The sequence below is a fragment of the Acinonyx jubatus genome, chromosome A3, assembly GCF_027475565.1.
Source record: "Acinonyx jubatus isolate Ajub_Pintada_27869175 chromosome A3, VMU_Ajub_asm_v1.0, whole genome shotgun sequence".
NCBI lineage: Eukaryota > Metazoa > Chordata > Mammalia > Carnivora > Felidae > Acinonyx > Acinonyx jubatus.
The window spans coordinates 74,147,305-74,171,620 of NC_069388.1; the positions used below are offsets into that span (position 1 = coordinate 74,147,305).

Below are 24,316 nucleotides of genomic sequence, written 5' to 3' on the forward strand. Positions count from 1 at the left end.
GCCTAACTGAATCAGAATTATTCAGGGGATGTGGCTAGGTTAATATTAAAAACAAACAAAAACTCTCCAAGTGATTCTAATTACAGTTAGGGTTGAGATCTACTTCCATCTCTTATAAGATATCCATGGACTTAGTATTTGATATACATAAAATGCAATTCAACTTTAATTTTCCAATAAGGAAAATCATACCTAATTATTATCCATAGTGTCTGAGTTTGAATTTCAGGTTAGTAAATGTAATTTTATAAGACTGATCATAAAATCTCCATTGAGTGAGATACTGCTTTAATATATGAAAAATACATTCAGATGAAATATCTGGCCATATTTCTTTTTTGGGGAGATCAGAAATGTCATTGTTTCTCACTATTAGTGCACTGCGATTTTATTGTCTTTAAAACTTTATACAGTGAAGAATATAGTCTTATAAACATCCTTCTAAGAAAAATAGAATATAACTTTTAGCTTAGGTGATTCCATCCACAATATAAATATCCTAGAGTTCAAGATATTAAAAAATATTGTTATGTTTTATTGAAGTGACAGTCATTAAGCAAAATATCATTACTTACTTTTTCTGATAATGCTCAGGTGTTAAAACATTTTAGCAAATTTCATACTGAAGCATTTTTGATGGTGACAAGCTGAGTTATTAGCTCTGTTTATGGCTTAGTGATTTATCCTATGTTCTTGTGAAGCTACTGGAGAAAATAGGTACTTTGTCTAATAGTTCACCAACTTTTTGGGGGAAATGTAGTTTCTCTCTCTGAGAGGTAGGTTTTATTCATATTCATGGCAAAGGGGAATATTAGGAGGTATGTATATTTGCAAATAGATATAGGCCTAAATATATAAAGAAATGTATTCTCTATATTTAAGAACTTTGCTTTGAGGACTTAAAAAGGCAAACAAAGAAACAAAAATCCCCCTGGAACAAGTTTCCTTTTAAGACTGTAGATTGTATATCCTACTTAAACTAAGTAATATATAATAGTTTCACGGTTTTGAATAACCTAAAGGTATTACCTAAAGTTAGGTAGAGAATACAAAGGCTATTTGTAAATAGGTAACTGTAGAATCTACTGTCTCTAGTATAATTTAAAATATATAGGAAACAAAAGCATTTCTTAAAAATTTAAAAAAGGGAATGGCTGAGATACAAACGGATATGTGTGTGTGTGTGTGTGTGTGTGTGTGTGTGTGTGTGTGTATGTGTAGGTTAAAGTCTTGAAACAGGGGCTATGAATGTGCCAGATAGTTTGAAGGGAAGTGTTTGCTTCACTTCTCTACATGGTGCCAGTGTGAACTTATGATGTAAGACTGGAAAAACCATCAGATGATTATGTTCTTTAGGAAGATTAAGAAGATACTTCATTTAACAAAATAATAAGGAATATACTGGTGAGAGAGCCCACCAATGTTAGAGCCTACAGTCTAACTGTAAGTGAGGATTTATGGGAGGAAGGTATTGAGAACTGGGCTAACTGATAAGAATGAGGATGGTCAGTTCCCATAATAATGGAGTCTAGGTAGTGACTTTTATCAGTTTAAAGCAAGGTAAGCTCAATGATTCTCATGGGCAGCAAGGTTGGAATGACAATCAGAGGGGCTTGGTAGCAGAGAGCCATAGATATGGCTAAAATAATAACTTTCTTGGGATCAGGGTAGATGTGCACTTAATGAGGGTATTGCTCAATCTCTCTAGCAACAAACAAGTCAAGGAAGGATAATCAAGGAAAGAGACTTAATACTTAAATGTCTCAATCTTTGCGCAATATCCAGATGTGAGCCAATTTTCCACTGAATAAAGGGCAGCCTGGATCCCCAAGAAGTATCCTGTAGCACTCCAGTTATAACGATTACCTCCTCTTTTCCCAAAGAGACCTACAGCCATTTACTTAAGCATACACTAGGGAAAAGGGAATACCCAAACATTCTGAGGATTGTTGCACCTCGAGCTGAGTGGTCCCTTCTCTAATTGGCAAATGTATAATTTTCATGCACACTTTTGGCAATTAGCACAACCCCTACCTATAAGAAAAAATCCTTGGCCTATGAAGTACAATCTATCATAGTGGAAAAGGCAAGAAAGTGGAAACCTCTGACACATTCCCCAACCCTGCCCCCCAACACAGGCTAGTGACAATATTTCAGGTGAAATGACAGAGATCGGTACTACTTTCAGGATCTAAAGGAGCAGAGGTAATGCCTTCATCATATCTGCATTCCATTCACTGGGTGGTAGGGCACAGGTGATACAAAGGGCCCCGAATGGGAGTCTGTGCATCTTGATCCTTCTTTCACTTTGGAGCATGATCATTAGGTATTCACTCTTTTAGCAGACACTAGTATTAGTTTCCATTTACTACTTACTACAAATTGTACAAAGCTAGTTGTTTAAAACAACACAAATCTAGGCGTGCCTGGGTGGCTCTGTTGGTTAAGCGTCCAACTCTTGATTTTGGCTGAGGTCATGATCTCACAGTTCATGAGTTTGAGCCCTGAATGGGGCTCTGCACTGACATTGTGAAGACTGCTTGGGATTCTCTCTCTCTCTCTCTCTCTCTCTCTCTCTCTCTCTCTCTCTGCCCCTACCCTGCTCATGCTCTCTCTCTCTTTCTTTCAAAATAAATAAATAGACATTAAAATTTTTGTTTAATAAATAAATAAATAAACATAACACAAGTCTGTAATCTTACAGTTTTGGGGTTCAGAAGTCTAAAATGAGTCAGCAAAACTGCATTCTTTCTGGAAGCTGTAAGGGAGAATTCATTTCCTTGCCCTTTATATATTCTAGAAACCATCCATATTCATTGGCTCATAGTTCTGCATCATGCCAACTTCTTTCATGGTCACTTACCTGATTCTGATGCTCCTCCCTTTTAAAAGAATACTTGTGATTATGTTGGGCCCATGTAGGTCATTCAGGATAATCTTCCCATCTCAAAGTCCTTCATTACATCTGAAAAGTCTCTTTTGCCATGTAAAGTAAACCATTCATAGGTTTTGGAGATTAGTTTGTGAATATCTTTGGAGGTTCTGCCTAGCACCCTACCTCCATCCCCCATTCAGTATCTCAAGATGAGTAGTCTTTGACCTTGCTGCACCTGAGAAAGATCTGGGGCATTTAAAAAATGCCTATTATGGATCCCATCTCCAGAGACTTTGGTTTAAGTGGTTTAGCAATGAGGCCCAAGCAACTATATTTTTGAAAGATTTCCAATTGCACCCTAAGTTAAGAACCATTTCCATTACATGCCATGGACTTATTCTCAAAGTCTCTAGCCTGACTCTCATTCCTAAGAACAAAGAGTATTCAAATGTAATTCAGTTTTACCTCATTTACTTATATATTCTAACCATTCTCATAGAAGTTCTTTCCTTATTCAAAATAAACTCAAAATTCCTCTGTGTCCTTGGTTATAAATATTAACTTTCAAGCCTAATTTGGCCTCTATCTTCTCTGCAAAACTTTCTTTGTAGAATCTTTCAACAGCATTATCTTCTTTTTCCAAATTTCTACTTATATTAAACGTATCGTTTCAGCTCACCTAACTGAAAAGAAGTTGCTTACACCACTACTTTGGCACCTTACAAGGATGGACTTGTATCTTGGATTGTTTTCCTGTGCTTCCCAGGACACAGGTACCTATAATCCTGGGTGTGGGTCTTTGTTGCCACAGTAAGTGGCTCACTGTGCTAAAACATAAGCTTTCCTGAATATTTGGAGAAATATTAGTGGTAATAATAAATTTATCAAAATATTATTAAAATTAAAATTATTTAAAATAAAATTAGCATTGCATCAGAAACAAAAGGAATAGTGATATGAATGCATTTTTTTTCGGATTCTATGGTGATCATAATCAATATGGTCAATAAATACAATTCTTTTGAAGAAAAAATGAGGTTTGGGAAGGTAACTTCTATTGCTGGATTATGGGATAACAGGTATAAAGGGCAGGGTGTCTAGAGAGACCATGCAGAATAGCTGAGAGGAGCTTGTGTAAAACACAGAATTGTAAAATATTGATCATTTTCTTATTGGGCCGAGACTCAGTGGGATCTTCAGGAGAGTGGAGGACAGGTGCTTTCAACCCTTAGGCACACCTGCCTGTTTCTCCCCTCATCACCTCCTCTATTTTTTTTCCCTCTATCCTACTTCACTTTTCCTTTTTCTCAACCAAAGATACCTCTCCCTTTCCCCCATCCTCTCAAGGAACTCAAATATTCTTAAAAGACTTGACCATCATTTGTTTGTAGGCAATCACTACTTTCTTTTCTGCAACCAGTTTCCTTGGGGAAAAACAAAACAAAACAAAATGATGGCTACATTCCTGGTAAAGGAAGAGATGAATGTACACACATTAAAGTCTCAATAAATTTTGTGGCCACACATTATAAAAACACTTCTCTCAGTAATACTCTCAAGTAAGTATCATTATAAAATACAAACTCCTTAATCCCCAATCATTTAGTGAGTGTAAATATAAATGAACCCATTTATGGAAAAGCTAGCTTCGTGACCTGGGGTCACCTCTCTGAGACTCAAATTTCTCATTTTTAAAAGGAGGATATTAGACCAGGTGATCTCTAGGGATCTTTCCAAGCCCCAAATCTGCCTCTATGTTATTGAAACTGTATGAAGAAAAAAGCTCAGTGGGATAGCAACTTATGAAAAATCTAACTTATTCCAGCCAGGAATTCTTCATCCTAGCAGGTTTTATGTCACGATGGGAACAGATGCCGTTTGATTTTGTAATTTGAGTTTAATTGATTTATAGGCTTCTGGTGCCCTGCAGCGCAGTGGCTTCTCCAAGTAGGACAGAAATGCTACTCTGGAAGATCTTTAAATTCTCTGATATGACATTATGCTTGTGTTTCATGCAGAAACCACAATTGCTTTTCTGACTTTCCCAAGGACCTGCCCTTGGCCTGCTACTCACTCTTGTGTCATGCCCTATCCTGGTCTTTGTTCTTCTCCTCTTAGAAAACTTTGAACTATATCTCTCCAGACCCCTTCCCTGAGTTCATCCTGGATTTCCATCTGCTTGCCAAACATCTCCAGTTCTATGATTCATAAAAACTGACACTCAACATGTCAAAAACAGACTGACTTTGTCTCCCTTCATTCTATGTCATTTTTCTGTGATCATCCTCTGCATCGTTTCTGTCACTGAGGCTGGAAAACTGCTATCATGTCAGAATCCTGTCTTTCCCACGCCTCCTTGTCAGTAGTGGGGTTCTAGAAAAGCACAGTTGCTAAGAGTCCAGCTCTAGACTGAGATGGCCTAAGTTTAAATCTCAGGTCCACTACACCCCAGGTCTGTGGTCGTAGGTCTCAGTTACCACTTCCCAGAATGCAGCCAATTGCTCTTCTCTTAGGCCTGTTGAGGATAAAATTAAATAGTGTATGTGGAATTCTTGGCACAGAATAATCAACCAATAAGTGATAATGATAATCATTACCCTAATTGAGCTCCAAACTCAGTATTTTTCCGAAATCTCCCTTCCCAGTTGCATCAAGCTAACATGAGCTTTCTTTGCCTCACACATAATCTTTTCACTTGTCTTTCTTTCTTTCTTTCTTTCTTTCTTTCTTTCTTTCTTTCTTTCTTTCTTTCTTTCTGTCATTTAAACTTAGCATATCAGTCTGTAGGAACAGAATAGCTTCCCAATTCTGTTTTTCTATTGAATGAAATCAAAACTCTTTAGTATTCAGCAACACTCAGGATCTGAACCCAATATTCTTTTCCAAATGTATTTGCTGCAGTTCCATTACTTGTAACTTTATTTATTTATTTATTTATTTATTTATTTATTTATTTATTTATTTATGAGAGAGAGAGAGAGAGAGAGAGAGAGAGAGAGAGAGAGTGCAAGCAAAGGAGGGGAAGAGAGACAGGTAAAGGAAAGCCCAAGCAGGCTCTGCACTGTCACCAGAGTCCAAGGCGAGGCTCATACCCACAAACCATGAGATCATGATGGTCTGAGCCAAAATCCAGAGTCAGATACTTAACTGACTGAGCCACCCAGGTGCCCACCCCCCCATTACCTATAACTTAAACCAGTGTTAAATGGTTACTTTCTTCCAACCATTCTGTGTAACTTGCCCATTCTCTGGTACTTCTTTTGCATGTTTTCCCTCCAGTATCTCCATACCCATGCAAGAGCTCAAATGCTACTTAGGTCTTCACATCCCTCATCATTTGGGAGTTATTTTTCCTCTCTAATGTCCCCAAATTTACCTGTGCTTTACTTACAATGCTCATCTCCTTTCTTCCTTTTGTTAATGTCACTCATGTACCTAACTCAGGAATTCTGCAAACTACCTCAGGGAGGGACCATTTCATTTCATATTTGTATACTCCAAATAGATGTCCCATCAGAAATGCAAGTGGGCCACATTTTTAAAGAAAGAAGGATTTAAATAAATAAATAATGGACAGGTAAATGAATGATTGAGCTATCAGACAATAATTATTTATTAGCATATGCCTTAGCACATTAGCATGTGCCTTTAGCACTCTAAATTGGGAAAGCGAAACACCACAAGAAGACTTGGGTAGGAGAAATAGAAACAAGTAAAAATTAACTCAGGAAATCACACTGTGGATGTTACCACTGATGGAGTGAGACAAATAGTGGGAGAAAGCCAGGCAGGGGAATTAACATGGAGGGACTAAGCTTTAGATCTGCTACTCAGCAGGTTTACCATCTTTGTCACCTATATATATGTGTAATTTTACTCTAATATAAGATATCTTCAGTGCCACCAGAAACTAGTCTAATTAAATGTTAACAATAATATAATAATTTCTCAACTTATTGTTTTTTAATTTTTTTAATCTTTTTTTGAGAAAGAGAGAGAGAGAGAGAGAGAGAGAAAGTGTGAGTGGGGGAAGAACAGAGAGAGGGGAAGACACAGAATCCAAAGCAGTCTCCAGGCTCTGAGCCATCAGCACAGATCCCAAAGCAGGGCTTGAACTCACAGACTGTGAGATCATGACCTGAGCACAAGTCGGACGCTCAACTGAACGAGCCACCCAGGCACTCCTACTAATTTCTTATCTCACGCCACTTTATAGTTTCCAAGTATTTTTATGTATACCACCTCATGTTTAGTCTTCAAAATGATGTGGTATCAGTATTTTCTTTATTCAAAAAAGGGATCTGAACAGCAAAAATGATTAAGTTGCCCACCTGCTTAGTAATATAAGGCCTGGGACTCAAATCCAGAGTTTATGAATTCAAATTCAGATTTCTCCATTATTTCATTCCTGCAACCCATGTAGAGTAGATGGTATGCATCCAAATTCGGCAAAAAAAAAAAAAAAGTGACAAAGCTATGTATTATCCTTCTAAAAATCCACTCCTACTCTGATGGATGTTATTTTTAAATAAAATACTAAGTTCAATTTGTCAGTGCTGAATATGAACCCTTTACATGCTGCTCATGCTGCCCCTGACAAAGAATAATGGCCCCTCTAAGATTTCTCACCAGAGTGTAACAAACCTGGGATGTAGAATCCATGCTGCCAACCTGTTCTGAGGAATTGTGTTGTTCCTGTATAATTTGTTTACTTTCTCCCTGGGGTCTATTATCTCTGGATGATTTTAGCCCTGAAAATAAGGCAGAAGTAGCAGCAAGCATATGAATGTTTCCTGACAAATGCTGCTTTATTGTTCTGGAACACACACACACACACACACACACACACACACAATGCACAAGGGAACTGCATATTGCAATACTATGAAAAGAATAATTCTTTTAAAGTAAAGAATATTGAAAAATAAAAAGAAATTGACTTATGACTTCTTAGTCTGAGTGGTATAGACAATAATTCACTAATGAATTTGACCAGCTGTATTTAAAATTATTTTATTTGGTTGCCCAAAGAGCTGAAGTTTGAGTTTAAACTGTATTTAGGCAATTTTTCCCTGCTCTAAATATGAAGATAAAATTAATTTATATTAACTTGTATAAATCACATATAATTTATATATTGTCAAAGAAAGCATCTAATCAAAATGCAATATAAAATTGAGCATGCTAACTTGATAATTTAGGAATCTCAAAAATGGGAACAAATTCCAAATGATTCACAGATCCTGTCCATTGGAATACCTACAAAGGACAGAAAACGTTAAGATGACAAAAGAATGGGTAAAAATCAACCTGAAAGTAAACCCGTTAGTAAACGATTCACTGGGTAGATGTATAGAACTGACTTCAAAACCACAACCAGTGAGAAACACTTGTTTTTCCTGAGAGGACCAAAAATTGCCAAGATTGAAAAGTCTTACTGGGAGACTCAGAGCTCCTTCCACCTTCTGTCTCCCAACTTTATAGTCTTAGAATAATCAGTGACAAGAAAATTGAACAACCAACTCTCTCTTTCATTTTCATTTAGTGAGAAAAGATATTTTTGCTCTGCCTCCATATCAATATCTCTCCATCCGTAGCCATCTATAGATTGTAACACACACACACACACACACACACACACACACACACACGCACGTGCGTGCGTGCATATTAGAAATTAAGTGTAGGCTTGTGTTGCTTTTATTTTGCAGAGGGGGGAAACAAATCACCAAAAAAATGGTGATTTTTTTTAAGTTTTGTAGTTTCAGAAGAACATAGAAATATAAGTGAGGGTAGTACGTAATGGAAATTATAGTTGTGTTTGTGCAGTCTGTAGTTTTACAGTGATCAAATCTATTAGAAAAACTCTTTGCTGAAACTAGTATATATTTGAGGTCTGTTTAGTAGTACACACTGGTTTTGTAGCGTATCCTAGCAATAACTTGTATATACTTTAAGGTGATTTGGGAACAATGCCAATATACAAGTTAAGAGTAACCAAGGCTTAAATCTTTACTTGATGACAAACATGGGTCTAGGATAGACCCCAGATTTATAACAATCCATAAACAAAAAAATCTAGAATGAGATATATGAACAATACTTCAGCACAACAAAACATTAAATATCCTCAATACCTCAATGAATAAAAATACCACTGAGAATTATTTTTTTTCAGAAACCAATGAAACAATAGAATCTATTTGGTATTTTTAATTCAACGAAATAACTCATGAACTACAACTAACACATTGCTTAGAATTGTGCCTGGAACATAGTAAGCATTCAGCAATTTTTTACTCTTGTTACTAGAGACAAATAGGACATTATATAATGTTAAAAGGATCAATCCATCATGAAGGTTTAACTGTCATTAGCATATATGTACCTAACAGGAACCAAAAATACATGAAGCAAAAACTAACAGAATTGAAAGGATAAATGAACAATTCAACAATAATATTTGGAAACTTTAATATCACACTTTCAATAGTGGATAAACCAGCTGGAGAGAAAATCAGCAAATAAATAGAAGACTTGAAGAGTGCTATAACCAACTAAACATAAGAGAGATCTATAGATCAATCCAGTCAACATAATCATAATATACATTCTCAGTTTCACATGGAACATCCTCCAGGATAGATCAAATCTCAGGTCACAAAACAAGTTTCTATAAATTTTAAAGGACTGAAATGTTACAGTATATTCTTTCTCCACAAGTGTATGAAATTAATCAACAAGAATATCTGAAAATTCTCAAATATATGTCAGTTAAACCACACACTAAATAACTTACTTAACCTAATGAGTCAAAGAAGAATCATCCAATCCCAAATAACTAATAGGTCAATGAAGAAATAAGAAGGAAAATTATAAAATAACTATAGATAAAAGAAAACTAAAACACAACTAACAAAACTTATGGAATGCAGAGAAACTGTGATTAGAAGAAAATTATAACTATAAACGCCTGCACTAAAAAGAATGCAGATAGAAAATCAATGATCTAAACTTCTACCTTAAACTGGAAATAGTACATTAAACCCAAGCAGATTAAGGTAGGGATTAATAAATGTTAAAAAGAAAATAAATGAAATAAGGAATAGAAATAATAGAGAAAATCAATGAGACCAAAAGTTGTTTCTTTGAGAGATCAACAAAATTAACAAACTTTTACCTAAACTAATGGTGGGGGGTTTTCCAGGGTGGGTGAAGAATTACAGACAGAGAGAGAGAGGGAGAGAGAGAAGACTCAAATTCCTAAAATAAGGAATGAAGGAAAGGACATTATTACAAACTTTACAGAAATCAAAAGGAGTGTAAGGGAATAAAATGAATAATTTTCCACTAACAAATTAGATAAGTGAGATAAAATGAGCGAGTAAGTAGAAAGTAATAGTGCAACTGACTTTTAAAAATAGAAAACCCCTTTGGGGGCACCTGGGTGTTTCACTTGGTCAAGCGTCCGGCTTCACTTAGATCATGATCTCACAGTTTGTGAGTTCGAGCCCCACGTCAGGCTCTGTGCTGCCAGCTCAGAGCCTGAAGCCTGCTTCAGATTCTGTGTCTCCCTCTCACCTGCTCACACTCTGTCTCTCTCTGTCTCTCAAAAATAAATAAACATTAAAAAAATTCTTTTTTAAAATAAAAAAAAATAGAAAATACCAATTGATTTACTAAGGAGAATAAATTAATCAAAAAACTTCCCACAAGAAATGCCTAGGATCCTACTTCACTGTTGAATTCCACCAAATGTTTAGAAAATTAGCACAAGTCTTTCTCAAACTCTTCCAAAAAGCAAGAGTTGGTGCTTCCCAACTCATTCCATAAAGCCAGAATTACTATGAAACAAACTGAAGACATCACAATAAAACTACAGAATAGCCTTCATAAATGTAGACTCATAAATCCTCACAAAATACTAACTAACCAAATTAAGCAGCCTACAAAAAGAGTATAAGTCATGCTCAGGGAGGATTTATACCACAAATACAAGGCTGTTTCAACATATGTAAACCAATCAACGTAATATGCCATAAGAATAGAATTAGGAAAAAAAACCAACAACACATGATCATCTCACTAGATGCACAAAAAGCATTTGATAAAATGTAACAATCTAATTTGATTAAAAACAACTCTAAGCAAAACAGGAATATAACTGAACTTCCTCAACCCGATAAAAGGCATCTGTTAAAAACTCACAGATAGCATCCTTTTTAATGGTGAAAGCATGTAAGCTTCGCCCCTAAGATCAGGAATGAGTCAAGGCTGTCTACTCCTGCCAGTTACATTTAGCATACTATTAGAAGTTCTAGCCTGGGCAATTAGACAAGTAAAATAAATAAAAGGAACCCAAATTGGGATGGAAGAAGTAAAACTATCACTATTTGCAGATGGCATGATCTTACACATTGTAAGTCCCAGTGCACCTACACCAAACATATTAGAGCTAATAAATATATTTGCAAGGTTGCAAGATACTAAATCAACACACACAAATTAGTTGCATTTCTGTATACAAGCAACTAATAATTTGAAACAAATTTTTAAAAAATCTATATACAGTAACACTAAAAAGAATAGAGTAAGAACTAATTTTAGCAAATAAGTTCAAAAATTTTACACTAAAAACCACAAAACACTGTTCAAATAAAGTAACACTTATAAACAGATGTTTCATGTTAATAGATTGGAGGATTTAATATTTTAATATGTCTTTACTCTCAAATTAATCTATAGATCCAATGTGATCCCTGTCAAAATTCCAACATCCTGGGGTGTCTTGGTGGTGCAGTTGTTTAAGCATCCTGCTCTTGATTTCAGCTCAGGTTATCATCTCATGGTTCATGAGATCGAGCCCCATATTGGGCTCCATGCTGACAGTGCAGATCCTGCTAGGGATTCTCACCTGCTCTCTCTCTGCCTCTCTCTCTGCCCCCCCCTCCCGTCTCTGTGTCTCTCTCTCTCTCTCTCTCTAAAAATAAATATAAATAAATAAATAAATAAATAAATAAATAAATAAATAAATAAATATTTTAAAATATATTCCAACATCCTATTCCTTAGAAATTAGTAGCCTGATCCTAATATTCACATGGAAATGCTAGGAATAACCAAAAGAATCTTGAAAAGAAATGACATAATAACTTGGAGAACTCACACTTCCCAATTTTAAAACTTATTAAAAAGTAACTGTAATCATGGTAGTGTTGTACTGACATAAAGACAGACATATAGATAAATAGAATATAATTTAAAGTTCAGAAATAAAGCCTTGCATTTATGGTCAATTAATTTTTGTCAGTGGTGCCAAGATGATTCTGTGGGGAAACAGTCTTCTCAACAAATGACACTGGGACCACTGGATAGCCACCACACAAAAGAATGAATTTTAATCCCTACCTCACATCATGTAAAAAACTTTATGCAAAATTAACTAAATATAAAAATAAAACTACACAACTATTAAGAAATAACTGATATGTAAATCTTTAGGAGCTTGGATTAGGCAACCATTTCTCTGTTAGATAACCCACAAAAAGGGAGAAAACACTTGCAAATCATATCTAATAAAGCTCTAACCCTGTAACTCAACAATAAAAGAACAAATAAGTCAAAAGTCAGGGAAATATTTTAATGGACATTTCCCCAAAGAATATAAATAGTAGCCATAAGTACACAACATGATGCATAACGTCATTAGTCATTAGGGAATTTCAAATCAATGCCACAATGATGTATGTCTTTATGCCCACTGACATAACTATAAATAATAATAATCGTTGATAAGGATGTGAAGATATTGAACCCTCATGCATTGCTTCTGCTGTTGAAAATTCTGCTCTTAAAAACAGTTCAACAGTTGCTCAAAAAGTTCAACATAGATTTATCATATAATTCAGTAAGTTTACTCCTATGCATATGCACAGAGAAAAAAACGAGAGGGCCAAATAATTAAAATTAAAATTATGAAATTATAAATGAAAGATCAGAGTTTACAAATGATACCACAGTCTCATAGGAGACTACCATGAATAGATATATGCCAACTAAGTGGACATCCTAGAAGGCATGAATAAATTTCTAGAAACCTACAACTTACCAATACTGAATCATGAAGAAATAGAAAAAAGTGAACAGACCAATAACAAGTAAAGGTATTGAATCAGCAATTAAAAATCTCCCAAAAAAGAAATGCCTAAGACCAGATGGTTTCACTGAAGAATTTTAAAGAAGAACGAATGCCAATCCTTCTAAGCCTCTTCCAAGAAATTGAAGAGGAGAGAACACTCCAAACTCATTTTAAGAGGCCAGAATTACCCTGATACCGAGTCAGATAAGAACACTACAAGAAAAGAAATCTGCAAGTCAATATACCTGATGAACATAGATGTAAAAATTCTCAGATGTAAAAATTCTTAGCAAAATGAATTCAACAGCACATTAAAGATCATACATCATGATCAAGTGGGATTCATCCCTGGGATACGAGGATATTTTAAAATCAACAGATCAACAAATGTGATACACCACATTAATAAAATGAAAGATAAAAGTTATATGATCAGCAGTAGAAAAGGCATTTGACAAAATTCAAAATCTTTTCATGGTAAAAACTTTCAAAAATTGGGTAAAGAGGGAACACACCTCAACATGATAAAGGCCACATACCACAACCCCACAGCTAACATCATACTCAATAGTGAAAAGTTGAAATCTTTTCCTCTTAGGTCAGGAACAAGGCAAGGATGCCCACTGTCACCACTTCTATTCAAACTACTTACTGAAAGTCCTAGCCAGAGCAAGTAGGCAAGAAAAATAAATAAAAGATACCTAAATCATAAAAGAAGTTATAAAATTTTCTCTTTTTATAGAAGATATGATACCCACCAAAAAACCTGTTAGAACTGATTAAAAAATCAATAAAGTTTCATGATACAAAATCAACATACAAAAATCAATTGAATTTCTATATGCCAACAACAAACTATCTAAAAAATAAAGAAAAATAATCCCATTTACAACAGCATCAAAACAAAATGCTTAGGGGCGCCTGGGTGGCTCAGTCGGTTAAATGTCCGACTTTGGCTCAGGTCATGATCTCGTGGCTTATGAGTTCAAGCCCCACTTCAGGCTCTATGCTGGAAGTTCAGAGCCTGGAGCCTCCTCTGGATTCTGTGTCTCCCTCTCTCTGCCCCTTCCCCAGCTCACACTCTGTCTCTGTCTGCCTCTCAAAACTAAATAAACATTAAAAAAAATTTGTTTTAAATGCTTAGGAATAAATGTAACTAAGGAGGTGAAAGATCTGTACACTGAAAAATATAAGACATTGATAAAAGAAACTGAAAAAGATACAAATGCGTTAAAATATATCTGTGTTCTTGGATCAAAAGGATTAATATTATTAAATTTGTAGTATTAACATTTCCATACTACCCAAATCTATGGAAAGATTCATTGTAAATCATGAAAATGAAAAAAAAAATGGCACTTTTAGCAAAAATAGAAAAACAGTCTTAAAATTCATACGGAAGCACAAAAGACCCCAGATACTCATGGCAGTCTTGAGAAAGATGAACAGAGATGGTACTGTACCGTCCAATGGAATAGATTAGAGATCCCAGACTGATCTTTGATTCTTCTATATGGGACAATGTGGATGAACCTTGAGGGCACTGTGCTAAGAGGAATAATTCAGATAGAGAAAGACTAATACTCCATGACCTCACTTTTATTTGAAATCTATAAAAGACTTTCTCAGAGAAACAGATTAGGGGTTGCCAGGGGCTCAGGTTTGGAGGAAATGATTAGATATTGGCCAAAGATCAGTAACATTTATAAGATGAACAATTTCTAGAGATCTAATGAACAGTGCAATGACTAGAGTTAACAATACTATATTATATCCTTAAATGTTGCTAGAATAGATCTTAAACTTACCACATATACACAGAAAAGAAGTAACTACATGAAGTTATGAATGTGTTAACCAACCTAAAGTGTGTGTGTGTGTGTGTGTGTATAATTTATATATAAATTCCCAATGAAATATACAATTTGTATATATATAAAATCATCATGTTATATACCATAAACATATAATATTATTTGTCAGTTATCTCAATGGAGCTGGAAAAAGATGCTGATTACTAGCTATTAGTTTTTCTACTTAACTCAATAATGCCAGAATCTTAGAACACTTTATTCAATTTAACCTCCTCTTGAATAATGTTTTATTTTTATCATGTATTTAATTCTTACACTTTAAATCACCAAAGGTACTATTTTCTTCGTTTAAAACTCATTTTTATGCCTGCATATTTACCATTTCTGTGACTCTATTTCTCCTAATATTTATGCTGAAGAACTCACTTTAGTATTCATTGTTTAAAAACATAAAACATCTTTATGTCACTATCGTATTTTAAGATAATTATGGTTAATTTTTACTGTATGATTAAGCAGTATATGTATCCACTCTAATATTTATGTACACAGCTTCCAACTATGGGGTAACATGAAGAGCGACTTCAGAAACTGTAACGCCTGCCCCATGGTAGTGAGATAGAACCCAGACTGAAGATGATATAAGAACTCAGTCTATCCAAACATCAAGAACTCATGAGGGTGAGTAGACTATATTATTGTTTGGGATATATTTTGGGCTTTAATTAGTAAGTTTAACTTATAAAAGGAAGCTAATATGGTTTCATAATTTGAATCAAATATTGTTTTTCAACATTAATTTTTAAAAGAATTTAATTTTTGGATTTTAATATATACCAAAAACTTCATAATGGAAAGAATTTACATTCTTATGTAACAAATATCTTTGTTGTTACCATTCTTATGGAAATATCTAATTTTATGTAATTTTTGAAGTCTATTTAAAATATTGTATAACATCCTTTGAGCTATAATGGACTACATGTTTGAACCTAACTTGGGGTGAGAAAAAGAATATGGAATTGGCTTTTCAGTCTTGTTTATAGAGAGCCCTTGGACATAATTGTTTCAATTCACTGTTCTAATAGATGTAAGAGATGTCTAGGGAACTCTGAAATCTCTACTACGTGCTAGTGGTCCCCAAACAAGATACATAAAGTAACTGTAGCTGGTAATAGGAAAGTGGGTTAATAGATTGCAAGCTATTAATGATTTCCTGTTGTGAGAGAGACAAGACCAGCTTTGATTAAGAATGAGTTTAATGGCTAAGCCCACTGAGAAAGGAACCATACCCTACAAAATGTGATTAGAGAGGGAGTCTCTTTCCTCTAATGTTATGTATGATACTACTTGAAGAGAACATCAGTAGAGTAACAGTTCTAGCCTTTGCTCTTTTATTCATTCCTTCCCAGTGGCAACTTTGGTGACATGCCCTCATAATGCCCTCTACAAATGTCCACATTCTAATAATCCCTGGAACCCGCAAATATGTTGTCTTATATATCAAAAGGCACTTCTCAAATGTGATTAAAGATCTTGAGATGGGGAGACTATTCTAGATTATCTGGGTGAGTCCAATGTACTCACAAGGGTCCTTACAAAAAGGAAGCAAGAGGGTCAAAGAAGGAAAAGACAAGGGGATAAAAGAAGTAGAGGTCAGAGCAATAAACTTTTGAAGATGGAAGAAAGGGACCACGAACCAAGGAATGCAAGTGGCTTATAGAAGCTAGAAAAGGCAAGGACCTGTATTCTTAGATCCTCCACAATGAATAGCTGTGCCAACACCTTGATTTTAGGACCTCTCTTCTACAGAACTGTGACATAATAAATACATGATATTTTAAGCTAGTAAATTTGTGGTAGTTTTTGCAGAAATAAGAAACTAAGATGGAAAGATTGTATCAATTTTGCCCCCTCCCTTCTCCTTCTCCTTGTTCTTTTTTCCTTCTTGTGATCTGCCTGCTTGCAGAGGACATACATTCCATTCTGTGCTTTCATGGCATATATTTTTCAGGCAGATCCCTGTGGAAACCATTGATTTTTAAACTCTGCCAAGGAGAGTGATTGGCTAAGTGTGTCCAATTTAGTGTTAAAATATTAACACCCTTACTTGTCTAACAGATTTAATGTCCTATTGTTCAACATAAGCATTGTAAGTAATGAGTTCATTTTTTTTATATACATTTCTTTGATTCCAATATCTGCTTCTCACTTTTTTCTTCAGTTCAGAAAGGTGAAATATTTGTGCTGTATATGAGCTCTTTCAAATCCCTTCAGTAGTCTCGTAGGTTAGCTAACTGTTTACATGTATGGCTTTGGGCTAGTCACTTAGTATATCTGTATCTCTTTGTCCTTATCTCTAAAATGTGACTAATCATAACATTTGACCCTCAGGATTGTTACACGAATCAAATAAATTAACGTTTTGAGGCACCTGGGTGGCTCAGTTGGTTGAGCATCTGACTTCGGCTCAGGTCATGTTCTCGCAGTTTGTGGTTCGAGCCCCGGGTCAAGTTCTTTGCTGACAACTCAGAGCCTGGAGCCTACTTCGGATTCTGTGTCTCCCTTTCTCTCTGCCTCTGCCCTCCTGGCACTCTGTCTCTGTCTCCCAGAAAAGTGAATACACGTTAAAAAATATATATATATATATATTGGGGCGCCTGGGTGGCTCAGTCAGTTGGGCGTCCGACTTCCCTCAGGTCATGATCTCGCGGTCCGTGAGTTCGAGCCCAGCGTCAGGCTGTGTGCTGACAGCTCAGAGCCTAGAGACTGTTTCAGATTCTGTGTCTCCCTCTCTCTCTGACCCTCCCCCATTCATGCTCTGTCTCTCTCCGTCTCAAAAATGAATAAACGTTAAAAAAATTTAAAAATATATATAATATAATAATAAATATATATAAATATTTATATAAATATATAATATAATAAATATATATTATATATAAATAAATATATAATAATATAATAAATATATTATATATAATAAAAATGTATATGTATAATAAATTAATGTTTTTAAGTGCCCAGACCAGTGCCTGCTATACAATAAGTACTTTTTCAAGGTTACCAAGAGATAATATTTTGGAAAAAGAACAAGCAGAGATTCTCCATATAGCCACGAGTTAATAGATGTTCTAAAATATTAAATAATACATTTTACAAATTAGTTATTTGCTTAAATGATAGAAATGTTTTTTTTCTCTGTCTTATGTTTATTGGCATAGCAATTTGAAAATTATGAGGTGGAGATAATATTTAAGCCATCAGAATTTTTAGTTTAAAGTATTATTGAGCACAGTATGACAAATTGAATGTTCTTGTCCAGGAATTCTGGCTAAAACTGTTAAAGAGCAGGTTGTCTCAAAACAGTTTAATTGATCTGGATAGCTGTCTCTTTTCATATGAATCATACATGCTTATCAACCTTCTCTGTCCTTGTCATGCTGACACTATTGATAGCATAATATTAATATACATATTCTAGGTCTGGGGGTCACTTGAGAGTGAATTACAGTCTTGGAAGGACCTCACAGGTCATCTTAAGCACAGCTGTTCTTTTATTTTGTTTTCAGCTCTCGCCTTAGGAAAAAGTTTTCCAAAACATTTACGTTTCTCCTGTTTGCACCCAGTATCTGATAAAATAGGAAATAAGCACAGTATTCTCTCCACACATCTTTAAACAGGACTCTAGATCCTATTTCACAACTAAGAATTTAAGTTTTGTTGACAACCATTTCAACCTCAGTTCAGGAACTTAGTTTATTAGAAACTCTAGAAATGATACCGTTATCCAGCAATTGTTTTATATAATCTTTTTTCAGGCTTTATTTCATTACAGCAAATTTTAAGAAGAGACTTGGGGATGGCACTGGAATTTTTTGTTCCATTGAAAATTCACTTAAATAGGGAAATTCCTCCCAAATGGTACAGTACCAGTATCTACTAAGCAGATTTTAGACGAAGATACTTAAGATGAAGAATTTTTCTCCCTGATACAAAGTAACAAAATGACATAACAATGTTAGTGATAGTTGACTATGACTGACATCCTCTATACTTGGGCAATTGAACTAAATGTTGGTAGATGGAATAAATTAAAGAAAATGGCAACCCATTTCGTCTTTTGGGTGACTCAAATCTTCCTTTTATTGATCAGTTGCAAAACACATTAGAACATCTCTTTTTGCTCCTTTTCTCACCTATCAACCTTACACATCTAAATGTTTGAGAATTGCGGCAATTCCCAACATATCTGTGAAGTGAAATTTGTGTCAACATCTGTCTGATGAATTGAGCAGGTGGATTGTGAGCACTTTGCTGAAGAATATAAGGTGGTATACCTCTTTGTTGAAATAAACTGGCTCTTACTTCTGGTGACTTCTACTCTGGTTAAATTTTTTATGTTTAACTGATGATAGGAGATTTATAATGGCTCAAATAAGGTATGTTATTTAAGTAGCGTTTTTCCTTACTTGGCTCTGCTTTTCTTTCTGTTCAGCATGCTTTTGAAATGAAGACTCAGGCCCTTTCACTCTGAGTCCATTTGCTGCACCTGGTGTTAATAGAGATTTTCAAAATTTCTTTTTTTTTTTCAAAATATTTTTTATAAGACATGGAGTAGTTTCTCAGTAAACTTAAGAGGCACAACAAATGTATTGAACTTTCATTTTAATCAAGATATGTTTACTCAGTAGAGTTAGGAAGTAATACTAAAGGTAGGTCTTCTATGCAATAGGGATGTTTCTTTCAGGCATCATTTCACTATTTAATCTAGTAGTTTTGCATAGCAAATCCCACTGTTGCTATTACAGCCTTAGATTATAAGGGAATTTTAGAGAAAGCTATTCAAAAGTGTTTTCACTACAGTTGAACTGAACATTCCAAATCTCTGCATTTATATGACTGAGCAGAAAAATAATACCAGCTAATTCATTACCTAATTGAATGGCTAGGAAAGACTAGAGCTGTGGTTGCAGAATTTGCAAATAAGAAATCTCATTTTCACACACTGACTCCAATTCACCCAGATTGTGTTTGCTAATTCAAAGTGTTCCGGTTCCCCCTAAAATCTGCCTCCGTATTGTCATATATGTCCCAATCAGATGGTATTTCCAACATCTTGAACTCTAAGATCCTTGACTGAATTTGGGATGGCATGGCACAACTTGAACCTTGGGATCCACTCCTAACTCTCTTTTCTGTGTATCTATGTAGCTACTCTTCCATGGAATGGAGCTCCTTGGTCTCCTGATGTGTCCCTTTTCCTCAATCTAATGTCCACCCCTTTTTATCATTCGATTTTCTTTCTGCTAGCTTCACCTATTGACCTAAACATTCAGTTTCCATTGGTAATCATTCAACCCACTAAGCTCTGCTCTTGCTGTCTTGGGTTTTATGTAGGACTCATTTTGTAAATTACCAAACCTGACCTATGCAACCGGTCTACATTTTGCTATCTACACTTTGAAAAATCTGAAATCTAGCCCGTGCTCAAACCATACCCATGAGTTCCACACCTATATTTTTATTGAACATTCCCGTCTTCATGTTTCATAGACATTTCAAAATCAACACATTCAAAATTTTTTGCCTCCACACCTCCCCCTCCTGTACTTTCACCTTTGGTTAATAGAAAAACCATCTTCAGTTTAAGTGGCCACAAATTATTGCCTATCACAGTAAGCTCTTACTAAAGAAATGGGATTTTAAAGTCTCTGTTTATGATTTTATGTGTAGTGTATTCCATTTAAATCTTCTGTTCAGGCTCTTAAAATACAAATATTCTGAAATGAATGTCATCATATATTTCCAATGAATAACAGCAATAATTTTAGAGCAATCTAGTATTATGTATGTATGAGAAATAAGAATAAAGAATTGCATTTAAATAAGAAATTCAGTTATATTAAGGAGTCTCCCAAATCATTAACATCTACTTGATTTTACAAAACATTTATCATAGATATTATTTATATTTTTTTCATTCCTAACACAACTTTGGATGAGAGGCTTTACACTGAAAAACATTCATTTTCTACAAAAAGCATTTATTAGTTCTGACAAACCATCTGACACATGTTCAGAATGTTAACTAACAAATAATACATTTTCTTCAAGCATGTTATAAAAAAATACATGTCCCAAATCTCATTTTCTTTGCTTAAGATTAGTCTTCTAGCTGAGAGATAATACTCCCTCCTAAAATAATCATTTTTTAATTTTGGTTTACTTCATATCTTGATTAATAGTCTCATAAGTGAAAACAAAATTTCTGTTTGAAAGGAATCAGGCTTTATCTTTAAAAAGAAAAAATCATAACACAAATGTATATACCTAATTTAACTATTAACTGCTACCATATCAAACTTAGGAAAACCTTTAATTCTTATTCTGTTAGAGATATACAAAATAATTAAATCTCTCAAGCACTTTTAGTTTTGCTTTTTAATTTTCTTTACTTTCTGTGACTTTACCAGTTCTACACAGCTTTATGAAAGAACAGTGCCCCCCAAATCATTTTTCAAATAGTTTATTTCTAGTGAAAAGGTACATACCTATCATTTCAGGATAGCTGAAATTTTATGCTAACTTACATCACCAGCAGGAAAGTTAAAAGCAGTAATATTTGTTAATTTCCATATATATATACATATATATATATATATATATGTTACACATAATATTTAGGATACATGATTGTGATCCCTTTTAGTTCTTGAGTTGTCTTTCATTGAAAAAACCTAACATTGATTTGTGCAACATTTTTCATTCTACTACAAATAGCCTATTTTCTTTCCAGTCTGAGCTTCAAATAGGAAACATAATTTTGCCCTGGATGTTCCCTTGACTTCTAGAAGAGCAAATGATGCTATATTCATGTTTGGAAATGACTACACTTAAAGTCTCTGTATTCATTCAGCCAGCTAGTTTTGATATTCACCAGCTGGGTGGCCTTAGGCCAGTTGCTTAACTTCTCAACATAAAATCAAGTTAGGAGTACCTATTTCATAGTCTTAGTTTGGATTAATATGTGTTAATATATGTAAAGTGCTTAGAATAGTGCAGAGCACATAAATGCTCAATAAATATTAAAGTTAAGTTAAAAAGTCTATATGAAGAAAAAATATAAACTGTAAACATATTCCAGCTTCCATAATTTCTCATTTGCTCCATTCTAAGAAGGAACATTAAATCATATGATGTGGTTCAAAATGCTTCTTTCTAGCCTATATAAATTGGGAGCAATGACTTCATTCTTTTTTTCCTTTAAAAAATTTTTTAAGTGTTTTATTTTTGAGAGACAGAGAGACAGACAATGAGTGGGGGGAGGGCAGAGAGAGAGAGAGGGAGACACAGAATTCGAAGCAGGCTCCAGGCTCTGAGCTGTCAGCACAGACCCCAATGTGGGGCTTGAACTCATGAACGGTAAGATCATGACCTGAGCCGAAGTCAACATTTAACCGACTGAGCCACCCAGGCGCCCCACCTCCATTCTTTATCTTTATTTCCTTAAGGACAAGCTTTGTTTCTTTACTCTTATCTAGACCATGGACAAAGCAGTTAGGGGTGAGGAGAAGAGAGTTGGAATAATTACCCACAGTTTAAGACAAGAGTCGTATTATTACAAGTTGTCTGTGAATGGGTTGTTTAAATTACCACAGAAGACTTACAACTTAGTTCATAGTCTTAGATACAGAAGGCAACATGCTGGGGGGCTAGAAAAGATTATGTACTAGTCACTAGTCACTCAATAATTTATTATTAAAGACTTATACTCAAAAACTTTGCTCTTAAGAATATCAAAATACTACATAGATTTCCACTGGACCCAATATGTAAGTTGAAATAAAAAGTTAAGTGTATTTGTGAATCTAGCTTCAAATACTAGTGACAAAATTATTATATCTCTCTTTCTTTATTGTGCATGAATTCAGAGCCAGAATTCATTGAGAATATGCTATAGGCAAAATGCATTATATTAAGCCAGGTGGATTTGATCCAAAGAAGCATTGCCAAATACAGATGTTATTTCTCAAAATGAGTGTAACTGATTTATTCTACAAGTGAAATGGAAAAATGATTAGATGTATATTAATCGTATATTTTTGGAACACCTGGGTGACTCAGTCAGTCAAGTGTCTGACTCCTGATTTCCGCTCAGGTCATGATCTCACGGTTGGTGGGATTGAGCTCTGTGTCTAGCCCTGGGCTGACAGCGCAGAGCCTGCTGGGGCTTCTCTCTCTCTCTGCCCCTCCCCTGCTTGTTCCCTCTCTATCTCAAAAATAAATAAATAAACTGAAAAAAATAGCAGATTCTCCACTCATTTATGCCTGCTTAATTTTAAATTTTTAAAGTGTTTATTTATTTTTTGAGAGACAGAGACATAGCACAAGTGGGGGAGGGGCAGAGAGAGAGGGAGACACAGAATCCGACGCAGGCTCCAGGATCTGAGCTGTCAGCACAGAGCCGGATGTGGGGCTCGAACCCACGAACCATGGGATCATGATCTGAGCTGAAGTCCAATGCTTAACTGACTGAGCCAGCCAGGCACCCCTATGCCTGCTTAATTTTAAAATAATGTTTTCTATGTATGTGTGCAGCCAGGAATATTTCCATTAACATTCCAGTAATGTAGTTTATATCCTATATTGAACCAGATTTCCAGTTGACTAGATTTTAAGTCTACTGTAAAAGCTTTATTGAGATATAATTCACATGCTATATAATACATTCATTTAAATTTCATAATTTAGTGATTATTTGTATAGTCACAGATATGCACAAATATCACCACTGTTAATTTTAGAACATCTTATTCACCTAAAAAAATAAAATAACATTCATACCATATAGTTATGACCCATCCCCCACTTCTTCTATCATACCACTTGACTCCAAGCAACTCTTAATCTACTTTCTGTCTCTACAAATTTGCCTTTTCTGGCATTTCATATAAATGGAATCATGTGATACATGGACTTCCATGACTGGCTTTTTTCACCAAGGATAATGTCAAAGTTCATCCATGTTATATCATGTAACAGTGATCCATTGCTTGTTCACGGCCAAATAATATTCCATTGCTTTAATGTTATTTTTTATATCTATCAATAAGTGGACATTTGGATTATTTATAGCTTTTGATATTAGGAATTATGCTGCTATAAAACTTATGTGCAAGTTTTTGGGTGGACATAAGTTTTTACTTCTCTTGGGTATATATAAAGGAGTGGAACTGTTGGGTCATATGACATTTTATGTTTTATGTTTGAGGAACTTTCAGACTGTTTTTCAAAGTGGCTGCACGATTCTGTATTCCAATCATCAGTGCTTCAAGGTTCTACCTTTTCCACATTCTCACCAACATTTGTTATTATCTGACTTTTTTTTTATTTTAGCCTGACTGTTGAGTGTGAAGTGATGGTATCTTATTGTGGATTTGATTTCGTACTTCTCTGATGCCCAATGATGTCAAGCATTCCTCAGTA

General features: G+C 34.9%; 1 long non-coding RNA gene across 1 annotated transcript in view; it reads right to left on the reverse strand.

Annotated features, from left to right (window-relative positions):
* Positions 1 to 24,316, reverse strand: part of LOC128311199 (uncharacterized) — a 405,908-nt gene that overhangs the window by 20,199 nt on the left and 361,393 nt on the right. The window lies entirely within an intron of this gene.